Genomic DNA, 12,871 nt, shown 5'->3' with positions numbered 1-12,871 from the left:
TTGATAGACAGTCATTTTTTCACTTCTTCCAAACTCACTTTAAGGAATTCAACATTACAATGCTTGACTTTCATAATTTGGTCAGTTACACGTGGATGTGTAGTATCGGCGTTTGTTGCTGGCATGTCATGCCTAAATTCACTAGTCTTACCAATTTAAAAAAATTCTTTAAAGTAGTTGGTAATATCAGTGGGTTTTGTGATGAATGAGACATCTCAGTGAATGATGGAGCAGAGTTTGCCTTTTTGCCCTAAATGTCATTTAAGATTCTCCAAAGCCTTTTTACTATCATTCATTATGTAATTTATCTCTGTTTCATAGTGTAGTTTATTCTTCTATATTCAGTGTAGTCACATGATCTCTCTAGTTGCAGTACATTTGCCAATCCGCTAGCAAACAATTGTGGCATTGGAACTCCGGAGTGTCAATATCTTGTAATAAAACACATCTTCCACACTGCAAACGTTCATTAGTCATTAAAACACATCTTCTACATCTTCTGCTGGAAACGTTCATTAGTCATTAAAACACATCTTCTATCTTCTATCTTCTGCTGGAAACATTCATTAGTCATTAAAACACATCTTCTACATCTTCTATCTTCTGCTGGAAACATTCATTAGTCATTCCAGGCCAAGCGGGCTACATTGCAACCTAACTAGCTGAGTAGTTAGTAGTAGGTGTTGACACAGATATCCGAGTTCTTGAGTTCGGACATTTTGTCAGGGTGGAGTCGGGCGTCTGTTTCATCGGCCCATCCGGTATGAACAGTTGGAACAGCCGAGTCGGAGTTGAAGTCGTATTCAAAGTCGAAAAGGAGGTTAGTAACTGTCAGTCTGATGTCCAGAAGTGCTTGGCGGTCATAGGTAGTATGAACTTTGATAAACACGATAACGAGGCAATAGCAGGTTGAAACTCTTAAGATGTAGTAATAATACCGAGCGATAGAAGAAAAAACAGGAGGTTGGTGGAACCTTACTTGGGGAGGACGGGCTCCTGGTAAGGAATGGAACGGAATCAGTGGAATTGTATCAAGTACATCCAACAGTCCAGGTCCATTTGTTCCATTCCGGACATTATTAGGAGCCTCCACTGATACGCACACGATACAAAAAGTTAAAAGAAAATAAAATCAGAAATATTAGAATGAGCAATTATATAAGTCCAGATTATAAATATATGGACAGAAAAGTGGACAGCAGTTATATAGGATGAACCATGACCAGAATACAGTAGATACAGTTGAAGTCAGAAGTTTACATACACCTTAGCCAAATATATTTAAACTCAGTTTCACAATTCCTGACATTTAATCTGAGTAAAGATTCCCAGTGTTAGGTCAGTTAGGATCACCACTTTATTTTAAGAATGTGAAATGTCAGAATAATAGTAGAGAGAATGATTTATTTCAGCTTTTATTTCTTTCATCACATTCCCAGTGGGTCAGAAGTTTACATACACTCACTTAGTATTTGGTAGTATTGCCTTTAAATTGTTTAACTTGGGTTAATGTTTCGGGTAGCCTTCCACAAGCTTCTCACAAGAAATTGGGTGAATTTTGGCCCATTCCTCATGACAGAGCTGGTATAACTGAGTCAGGTTTGTAGGCCTCCTTGCTCGCACACACTTTTTCAGTTATGCACACACATTTTCTATAGGATTGAGGCCAGGGCTTTGTGATGGCCACTCCAATACCTTGACTTTGTTGTCCTTAAGCCATTTTGCCACAACTTTGGAAGTATGCTTGGGGTCATTGTCCATTTGGGAGACCCATTTGTGACTGACTGATGTCTTGAGGTGTTGCTTCAATATATCCACATAATTTTCACCTCCTCACGATGCCATCTATTTGTGAAGTGCACCAGTCGCTCCTGCAGCAAAGCACCACACATCATGATGCTGCCACCCCCGTGCTTCACGGTTGGGATGGTGTTCTTTGGCTTGCAAGCCTCCCCCTTTTTCCTCCAAACATAACAATGGTCAAAAAGTACGATCTTTGTCTCCATGTGCAGTTGCAAACCGTAGTCTGGCTTTTTTATGGAGGTTTGGAGCAGTGGCTTCTTCCTTGCTGAGCAGCCTTTCAGGTTATGTCGATATAGGACTCGTTTTACTCTGGCTAAATACTTTTGTACCCGTTTCCTCCAGCATCTTCACAAGGTCCTTTGCTGTTGTTCTGTGACTGATTTGTACTTTTCACACCAAAGTACGTTCATCTCTAGGAGACAGAACGCTTCTCCTTCCTGAGCGGTATGACGGCTGCGTGGTCCCATGGTGTTTATACTTGCATACTATTGTTTGTACAGATGAACGTGGTACCTTCAGGCGTTTGGAAATTGCTCCCAAGGATGAACCAGACTTGTGGAGGTCTACAATTTATTTTCTGAGGTCTTGGCTGATTTATTTTTATTTTCCCATGATGTCAAGCAAAGAGGCGCTGAGTTTGAAGGTAGGCCTTGAAATACATCCACAGGTACACCTCCAATTGACTCAAATTGTCAATTAGCCTATCAGAAGCTTCTAAAGCCATGACATAATTTTCTGGAATTTTCCAAGCTGTTTAAAGGCACAGTCAACTTAGTGTATGTAAACTTCTGACCCACTGGAATTGTGATAGAGTGAATTATAAGTGAAATAATGTGTAAACAACTGTTGGAAAAATTACTTGTGTCATGCACAAAGTAGATGTCCTAACAGACTTGCCAAAACTATAGTTTGTTAACAGAAAAATTTGTGGAGTGGTTGAAAAACGAGTTAATGACTCCAACCTAAGTGTATGTAAACTTCCGACTTCAACTGTACACATGAAGTAGGTAAAACAGTATGTTAACATTATTAAAGTGACCAGTGTTCAATGATGTTCAGTAGGGAAAAGTAGTCTCTAAGGTTCAGGGTAGAGAACCGGGTGGTAGCCGGCTAGTAACAGTGACTAAGGTTCAGGGTAGGGTACTGAGTGGAGGCTGGCTAGTGGTGACTATTTAACAGTCTGATGGCCTGGAGATACAAATCTGTTTTTCAGTCTCTTCTTCCAGCTTTGATGCACCTATACCGTGTCTGCCTTCTGGATGATAGCGGTGTGAACAGGCAGTGGCTATAGTCTCCTGTAGTCCACGATCAGCTAATTAGTTTTGTTGACATTGAGGGAGGTTCATTTCCTGGCACCACCTCCTCCAGCGCTCTCATCTCCTCCCTGTCGCCGGTCTCGTCGGTAACCAGGACTACCACTGTTGTGTCATCAGCAAACTTGATTATTGAGTTGTGAGGCATGCGTGGCCATGCAGTAATGTTTTACCTCAATTAACCACCAACTCCCTGGTTTGAAAGTGACTGTATTCTGTGACGTCATTTTGAGTACGGTAAGCTTGGGTCCCGTTGGCCAGCCCCCTAGCAACAGGAGTTCCAAACCCTTGCCATTTGACAGCTAGCAAGATGCAGATTGACCAGTTAGACCCTGTGTTATAGTCCACATATCTGCACACAGTGACGTAGAATGCTATTTTCATGGGACCCGTTGATGATTTCGAGCGCTACTTCAGAACTACTGACTGAAATTAAACTAAAAGTTTGAGAGTGGATCTTGAATGGTTCTGCTGGTCGTACCCCCCCCCCCCCCCCACCCCAGTACCGCCGCCTGGTCGTACGTCCCCAGTACCGCCGCCTGGTCGTACGTCCCCAGTACCGCCGCCTGGTCGTACGTCCCCAGTACCGCCGCCTGGTCGTAAGTCCCCAGTACCGCCGCCTGGTCGTACGTCCCCAGTACCGCCGCCTGGTCGTACGTCCCCAGTACCGCCGCCTGGTCGTACGTCCCCAGTACCGCCGCCTGGTCGTACGTCCCCAGTACCGCCGCCTGGTCGTACTTCCCCAGTACCAGCCGCCTGGTCGTACGTCCCCAGTACCAGCCGCCTGGTCGTACTTCCCCAGTACCGCCGCCTGGTCGTACCCACTTCTGCCGCCTGGTTGTACCCACTTCTGCCGCCTGGTTGTACCCACTTCTGCCGCCTGGTTGTACCCACTTCTGCCGCCTGGTTGTACCCACTTCTGCCGCCTGGTTGTACCCACTTCTGCCGCCTGGTTGTACCCACTTCTGCCGCCTGGTTGTACCCACTTCTGCCGCCTGGTTGTACCCACTTCTGCCGCCTGGTTGTACCCACTTCTGCCGCCTGGTTGTACCCACTTCTGCCGCCTGGTTGTACCCACTTCTGCCGCCTGGTTGTACCCACTTCTGCCGCCTGGTTGTACCCACTTCTGCCGCCTGGTTGTACCCACTTCTGCCGCCTGGTTGTACCCACTTCTGCCGCCTGGTTGTACCCACTTCTGCCGCCTGGTTGTACCCACTTCTGCCGCCTGGTTGTACCCAGTTCTGCCGCCTGGTTGTACCCAGTTCTGCCGCCTGGTTGTACCCAGTTCTGCCGCCTGGTTGTACCCAGTTCTGCCGCCTGGTTGTACCCAGTTCTGCCGCCTGGTTGTACCCAGTTCTGCCGCCTGGTTGTACCCAGTACTGGTTGAAAAGTCATGATCATGTTCAGGCTGAATGTACAAACAGCCAAATCAAATTCAGCAGTTATAAAACCTGTCCAACAGGTGTTGAAGCCTGGGGAACTATAGCCCCGCCCTCCCGCAATCTCTTATCTCCTGCTCAAATACCTTTCTACAAGTCTATGAGGTGAATCAGAGATCAGAGTTGACAGGTTAATTATTCTCAGGTAGCCTAAGTTATTACTATAGTAACAGATCACATGACATCAGAAACAGAACATTTTTCTGTTAACTTTGCTATTATATTTCATATAATATTCCTCTATAAAGAGCCTGTTACTGAGGAACATTCACATTGTCTGGCCTGGTCTGAAACAGGGAGAGCCCAGCCAACTTTATACAACAGAGGAGGCTGGTGGAGGGGAGCTACAGGAGGACAGGTTCATTGTAATGGCTGGAATGGAATAAGTGCAACAAAGTCAACCATGTGGTTTTCATTTGTTTGATGTGTTTAATACCATTCCATTCCAGCCATTACAACGAACCCGTCCTCTTAAACCTCCTCCCACCAGCCTCCTCTGCTACACACACACACACTGGCCAACTCTGCTCACAGGCCAACTCTGCTCACAGGCCAACTCTGCTCACAGGCCAACTCTGCTCACAGGCCAACTCTGCTCACAGGCCAACTCTGCTCACAGGCCAACTCTGCTCACAGGCCAACTCTGCTCACAGGCCAACTCTGCTCACAGGCCAACTCTGCTCACAGGCCAACTCTGCTCACAGGCCAACTCTGCTCACAGGCCAACTCTGCTGCTGTGTGTCCAACAAAACCCACTGACTACAAGTTTCCCCCTGCAACACACACACACACACACACCACTGTCCATGTCAACTATAACAGACACTAGACAGGCCAAACCCACAGCCAGCTTTTAATTTGATTTATTTAAATAGGTGTTGTCCGACCAAACTCGGACAACGCTGGGCCAATTGTGCGCCGCCCTATGGGGCTCCCAATCAAGGCCGGATGTGATAGAGCCTGGATTCGAACCAGGGACTGTAGTGACGACTCTTGCACTGAGATGCAGTGCCTTTAGACCGCTGCGCCACTCGGCAGCCTATAGGCTAATCACAAGCTACATGAGGCATGAACAATCTTTACCGTAAGAGGATAGTTCAGGACTTCCCCGACGAGGCCCTTGATCTAGATCCCCGACGAGGCCCTTGATCTAGATCTCCGACGAGGCCCTTGATCTAGATCCCCGACGAGGCCCTTGATCTAGATCCCCGACGAGGCCCTTGATCTAGATCCCCGACGAGGCCCTTGATCTAGATCCCCGACGAGGCCCTTGATCTAGATCCCCGACGAGGCCCTTTATCTGCTTCCCCAAGTCAGATGAACTGGGGGATACCATTTTCTCTGCATTTAGTTTGAAGGCATTTGCTAACGACCGTTAGCGCAATGACTGGAAGTTTATGGGAACAGCTAGCATCATGGACGTCACTAAGGACCTGGCTTTCAGAGCTGTAGCCCAGAATCTTTTGCGCTGCTGCAATGGTATAAAGGGGGGAAAAAATGTGGTTACCTGAAGTCATCCAACCTTGTTAAACATCAGGGGTGGAGAGCTGCCTGAAGTCATCCAACCTTGTTAAACATCAGGGGTGGAGAGCTGCCTGAAGTCATCCAACCTTGTTAAACATCAGGGGTGGAGAGCTGCCTGAAGTCATCCAACCTTGTTAAACATCAGGGGTGGAGAGCTGCCTGAAGTCATCCAACCTTGTTAAACATCAGGGGTGGAGAGCTGCCTGAAGTCATCCAACCTTGTTAAACATCAGGGGTGAGAGCTGCCTGAAGTCATCCAACCTTGTTAAACATCAGGGGTGGAGAGCTGCCTGAAGTCATCCAACCTTGTTAAACATCAGGGGTGGAGAGCTGCCTGAAGTCATCCAACCTTGTTAAACATCAGGGGTGGAGAGCTGCCTGAAGTCATCCAACCTTGTTAAACATCAGGGGTGGAGAGCTGCCTGAAGTCATCCAACCTTGTTAAACATCAGGGGTGGAGAGCTGCCTGAAGTCATCCAACCTTGTTAAACATCAGGGGTGGAGAGCTGCCTGAAGTCATCCAACCTTGTTAAACATCAGGGGTGGAGAGCTGCCTGAAGTCATCCAACCTTGTTAAACATCAGGGGTGGAGAGCTGCCTGAAGTCATCCAACCTTGTTAAACATCAGGGGTGGAGAGCTGCCTGAAGTCATCCAACCTTGTTAAACATCAGGGGTGGAGAGCTGCCTGAAGTCATCCAACCTTGTTAAACATCAGGGGTGGAGAGCTGCCTGAAGTCATCCAACCTTGTTAAACATCAGGGGTGGAGAGCTGCCTGAAGTCATCCAACCTTGTTAAACATCAGGGGTGGAGAGCTGCCTGAAGTCATCCAACCTTGTTAAACATCAGGGGTGGAGAGCTGCCTGAAGTCATCCAACCTTGTTAAACATCAGGGGTGGAGAGCTGCCTGAAGTCATCCAACCTTGTTAAACATCAGGGGTGGAGAGCTGCCTGAAGTCATCCAACCTTGTTAAACATCAGGGGTGGAGAGCTGCCTGAAGTCATCCAACCTTGTTAAACATCAGGGGTGGAGAGCTGCCTGAAGTCATCCAACCTTGTTAAACATCAGGGGTGGAGAGCTGCCTGAAGTCATCCAACCTTGTTAAACATCAGGGGTGGAGAGCTGCCTGAAGTCATCCAACCTTGTTAAACATCAGGGGTGGAGAGCTGCCTGAAGTCATCCAACCTTGTTAAACATCAGGGGTGGAGAGCTGCCTGAAGTCATCCAACCTTGTTAAACATCAGGGGTGGAGAGCTGCCTGAAGTCATCCAACCTTGTTAAACATCAGGGGTGGAGAGCTGCCTGAAGTCATCCAACCTTGTTAAACATCAGGGGTGGAGAGCTGCCTGAAGTCATCCAACCTTGTTAAACATCAGGGGTGGAGAGCTGCCTGAAGTCATCCAACCTTGTTAAACATCAGGGGTGGAGAGCTGCCTGAAGTCATCCAACCTTGTTAAACATCAGGGTGGAGAGCTGCCTGAAGTCATCCAACCTTGATAAACATCAGGGGTGGAGAGCTGCCTGAAGTCATCCAACCTTGATAAACATCAGGGGTGGAGAGCTGCCTGAAGTCATCCAACCTTGTTAAACATCAGGGGTGGAGAGCTGCCTGAAGTCATCCAACCTTGTTAAACATCAGGGTGGAGAGCTGCCTGAAGTCATCCAACCTTGTTAAACATCAGGGGTGGAGAGCTGCCTGAAGTCATCCAACCTTGATAAACATCAGGGGTGGAGAGCTGCCTGAAGTCATCCAACCTTGTTAAACATCAGGGGTGGAGAGCTGCCTGAAGTCATCCAACCTTGTTAAACATCAGGGGTGGAGAGCTGCCTGAAGTCATCCAACCTTGTTAAACATCAGGGGTGGAGAGCTGCCTGAAGTCATCCAACCTTGTTAAACATCAGGGGTGGAGAGCTGCCTGAAGTCATCCAACCTTGTTAAACATCAGGGGTGGAGAGCTGCCTGAAGTCATCCAACCTTGTTAAACATCAGGGGTGGAGAGCTGCCTGAAGTCATCCAACCTTGTTAAACATCAGGGGTGGAGAGCTGCCTGAAGTCATCCAACCTTGTTAAACATCAGGGGTGGAGAGCTGCCTGAAGTCATCCAACCTTGTTAAACATCAGGGGTGGAGAGCTGCCTGAAGTCATCCAACCTTGTTAAACATCAGGGGTGGAGAGCTGCCTGAAGTCATCCAACCTTGTTAAACATCAGGGGTGGAGAGCTGCCTGAAGTCATCCAACCTTGTTAAACATCAGGGGTGGAGAGCTGCCTGAAGTCATCCAACCTTGTTAAACATCAGGGGTGGAGAGCTGCCTGAAGTCATCCAACCTTGTTAAACATCAGGGGTGGAGAGCTGCCTGAAGTCATCCAACCTTGTTAAACATCAGGGGTGGAGAGCTGCCTGAAGTCATCCAACCTTGTTAAACATCAGGGGTGGAGAGCTGCCTGAAGTCATCCAACCTTGTTAAACATCAGGGGTGGAGAGCTGCCTGAAGTCATCCAACCTTGTTAAACATCAGGGGTGGAGAGCTGCCTGAAGTCATCCAACCTTGTTAAACATCAGGGGTGGAGAGCTGCCTGAAGTCATCCAACCTTGTTAAACATCAGGGGTGGAGAGCTGCCTGAAGTCATCCAACCTTGTTAAACATCAGGGGTGGAGAGCTGCCTGAAGTCATCCAACCTTGTTAAACATCAGGGGTGGAGAGCTGCCTGAAGTCATCCAACCTTGTTAAACATCAGGGGTGGAGAGCTGCCTGAAGTCATCCAACCTTGTTAAACATCAGGGGTGGAGAGCTGCCTGAAGTCATCCAACCTTGTTAAACATCAGGGGTGGAGAGCTGCCTGAAGTCATCCAACCTTATAATCAGGGGTGTCGTAATGCCGGAGCACCGCAGAGTGACTCTGCACCACTTCTCAGAATTGTGTTGGCTTGCAAGATCCCGTAATGATAATATATAACAAACTGAATATAATAGCAATTATTATGTCAAGCTACTGTTTAGATCCCAAAACACCATGTCATTTCTTTAGGACAAATTTAGGATTGATTGTGTTGAACTGTTGAATTTGTGTTTCTCATGCGGTGATTGTGTTTAACGCCATCTGCTCTATGATGTGATTAGTTCGGCGCGGTTCGCCACCCTTACTCACATCATTCAACACGATCAAAATGCATATTCCCATGAAACTGATTGGGGGATGAAAATGGTTGGCAATCAGCTTGGATGTTTCACTTGTAAACCGTGAAAAGTTATAAATGTTCACGATTTGACAGTGATGATAAAAAGGTAGGTCTAACTTGGTGTTTTAGGATTTTAAAAAACATTAAAATGTTCCTTTAGCCACTGCCATTGGAATAAAGTATGTGTTACCATAGATAGTCTTAAAATATTATTGTAACAGTAACCCCATATGGGGGTTACTGACCACCATCCATTGAATTCAGAAGAAGTGATTATCTGGCCTTGGGGAGAGAGAGCACAGCCCTGCAGGAGTAGTACACAGCCCTGCAGGAGGAACACACAGCCCTGCAGGAAGGGCTGCTGGAGGAACACACAGCCCTTCAGGAGGATCACACAGCCCTGCAGGAGGATCACACAGCCCTACAGGAGGATCACACAGCCCTACAGGAGGATCACACAGCCCTACAGGAAGAGCACACAGCCCTGCAGGAGGAACACACAGCCCTGCAGGAGGAACACACAGCCCTGCAGGAGGAACACACAGCCCTGCAGGAGGAACACACAGCCCTGCAGGAAGAACACACAGCGCTACAGGAAGAACACACAGCGCTACAGGAAGAACACACAGCGCTACAGGAAGAACACACAGCGCTACAGGAAGAACACACAGCCCTACAGGAAGAACACACAGCCCTACAGGAAGGGCTACAGGAAGAACACACAGCCCTACAGGAAGAACACACAGCCCTACAGGAAGAACACACAGCCCTACAGGAAGAACACACAGCCCTACAGGAAGAACACACAGCCCTACAGGAAGAACACACAGCCCTACAGGAAGAACACACAGCCCTACAGGAAGAACACACAGCGCTACAGGAAGAACACACAGCGCTACAGGAAGAACACACAGCCCTACAGGAAGAACACACAGCCCTACAGGAAGAACACACAGCCCTACAGGAAGGGCTGCAGGAAGAACACACAGCCCTACAGGAAGGGCTGCAGGAAGAACACACAGCCCTACAGGAAGAACACACAGCCCTACAGGAAGGGCTGCAGGAAGAACACACAGCGCTACAGAAAGAACACACAGCCCTACAGGAAGAACACACAGCGCTACAGGAAGGGCTACAGGAAGAACACACAGCGCTACAGGAAGAACACACAGCGCTACAGGAAGAACACACAGCCCTACAGGAAGAACACACAGCCCTACAGGAAGAACACACAGCGCTACAGGAAGGGATACAGGAAGAACACACAGCGCTACAGGAAGAACACACAGCGCTACAGGAAGAACACACAGCGCTACAGGAAGAACACACAGCGCTACAGGAAGAACACACAGCCCTACAGGAAGAACACACAGCGCTACAGAAAGAACACACAGCGCTACAGGAAGGGCTACAGGAAGAACACACAGCGCTACAGGAAGAACACACAGCGCTACAGGAAGAACACACAGCCCTACAGGAAGAACATACAGCCCTACAGGAAGAACACACAGCCCTACAGGAAGAACACACAGCGCTACAGGAAGGGCTACAGGAAGAACACACAGCGCTACAGGAAGAACACACAGCGCTACAGGAAGGGCTACAGGAAGAACACACAGCGCTACAGGAAGGTCTGCAGATTAAGTTTAATACATGTGTCAAATTAGATAATGACTCCGGTCTCTATAAAAACAAAAGAAATCATTGAAAATACTACACCAGCATAATTTAGCCACAATAGAGGATCAATAGTTCATTTTAAAAATCGCTGTAGATTGTGTTATCACATTATGAGCATTTAGGCCTCGTCTACAGTCGGGAATCCCGCAATTCAGCAGCAAATATAAAACAGATGATTGATGAGTTGATGATGATTGATTGAGTTGATGATGATTGATTGAGTTGATGATGATTGATTGAGTTGTCGCTGTCAGTGAACAGCAGCTAGAAGGTATTTCGCAATATTTTAAAAATACAATTGCGGGAAGAATATGTTTGAATAGATGAGTGCCACTGGAAAGTTGGACTATAATGACCTCATATTGTTGGCCTGAGATCTGTGTCCACTCGTTTCATTGGCCTATGCTATTGGTCGCCTTCAAGACATTGGTCGTTGGTTTTATTGATCTCAGTATTTAAATGTCAGAGTAGCTTGTCATTTTGATAATGTGTGTGTGGTATAAAAAAAATATTGTAACGTCTCCAATAACTGGTGACAGCCCACAGCCCTGGCTTGCATGCTAGTGGTTCCTATAAACTTCCAGTCATTGCGGTAACACTAGTTAGCATTGACTCGCAAAACTGTCTTCTTCCTTCATACTGGAAACAGACAGCCTAAATAAAGAAAATGGTTTGCAGGAGTTCATCTGACTGGGGGAAGTAGATAAAGGACCTCTCCACTGCTCATTTCAACTTCTGTTGAATTGACGTGGAAACAACGTTGACTCAACCAGCGTGTGTCCAGCGGGTCATTGCCAAAATCCTGAACTATCCCTTTAAGCTCATAAGGACATTAGCCTACATAACATTTGGCTATATGTTTTCTCAATGTTTGCTCAAATGAATAGAACATTTTACAAATGTTAGTCTTTCTGTCCCTCCGGCTATAATGACCAGTCAGCCTTATTCCGAAGGGGTCGGCGTACACGTTGTAGGCTACCTGTCATTCTCAATAGACTAGGACCACATTTGCGTACTTACATTTCCTGTAGACTCAGAATGGCATTGATTATTCCCAACGAAACCTCCATCAAACGTCTCGACTCATCCATGGAAACGTCATTCCGTCCATTTCTAATCGTCAATCTCCACAGATGATTAATTAACGTGACCCGCGGAACAGCAGCTCGATTACAGATCAACTTCAGAGAGAGAAGAAGAAGCAGAGAGACGGAGAGGAACGGCAATCCCTTTGCGCGCGTCCGTGCCGTGAGCGGACAGAGCAGAGCTAGGGTGACCGCGCATTCCCGTGCCGCTCGTCCTCTGTTACGGTCAATTATACGCGGCTCATTGCAACCTATGAGGTTGTACGTGGCCATACGTGCGGTCAATCAGTTTAAATTAATGTATAGATCTCAAAGTGCTCAAAGTTTGAGCCAAGAACAGAAGTAAAGGTTTAAAAGCTTATTGGGTTCCAAGGAAAATACTCAGCACACAGAATAATAACCCCCCCCCCCTTTAGGACGTGTTGAACACTGCAGAGTGATGCCGAAGCCTAGGACTACCTGAACACTCCATAGAAACGTTTAAATCAAATCAAATTTATTTATATAGCCCTTCGTACATCAGCTGATATCTCAAAGTGCTGTACAGAAACCCAGCCTAAAACCCCAAACAGCAAGCAATGCAGGTGTAGAAGCATGGAGTTGAATCACTGACCAGCATCAGGTTATAACCTGTACCAGCGATATCAACAGGGTTATACAACACTGACTAACAGAGATGTATAGCCCTAAACATATAGGAAAAGTCCCAGTGTCATCTAAAAACCTATGAGGCAGTCAAAGAGTTCAACACCACAGACAGGCACCCTAGGAAGTAGACAGGAGAGGTGTAGGGCGATGGGTTGGGCATTGCCTGAGTCGTGTTTAACTGTTCAATTGCAGTAAGCAA

General features: G+C 47.2%; 1 protein-coding gene across 1 annotated transcript in view; it reads right to left on the bottom strand.

Annotated features, from left to right (window-relative positions):
• The window catches only part of thsd1 (thrombospondin, type I, domain containing 1), a 42,935-nt gene extending 30,766 nt beyond the window's left edge, over positions 1–12,169 (bottom strand). The window contains exon 1 of the mRNA XM_020472837.2: positions 11,960–12,169. The gene's annotated coding sequence lies outside the window, so the exon portion shown is untranslated. The remainder of the gene's footprint in view (positions 1–11,959) is intronic.
• Between the last annotated feature and the right edge of the window lie 702 nt (positions 12,170–12,871).

The sequence above is a fragment of the Oncorhynchus kisutch genome, linkage group LG29, assembly GCF_002021735.2.
Source record: "Oncorhynchus kisutch isolate 150728-3 linkage group LG29, Okis_V2, whole genome shotgun sequence".
Classification (NCBI taxonomy): domain Eukaryota; kingdom Metazoa; phylum Chordata; class Actinopteri; order Salmoniformes; family Salmonidae; genus Oncorhynchus; species Oncorhynchus kisutch.
This window is presented reverse-complemented; position numbering and strand designations above follow the sequence as displayed.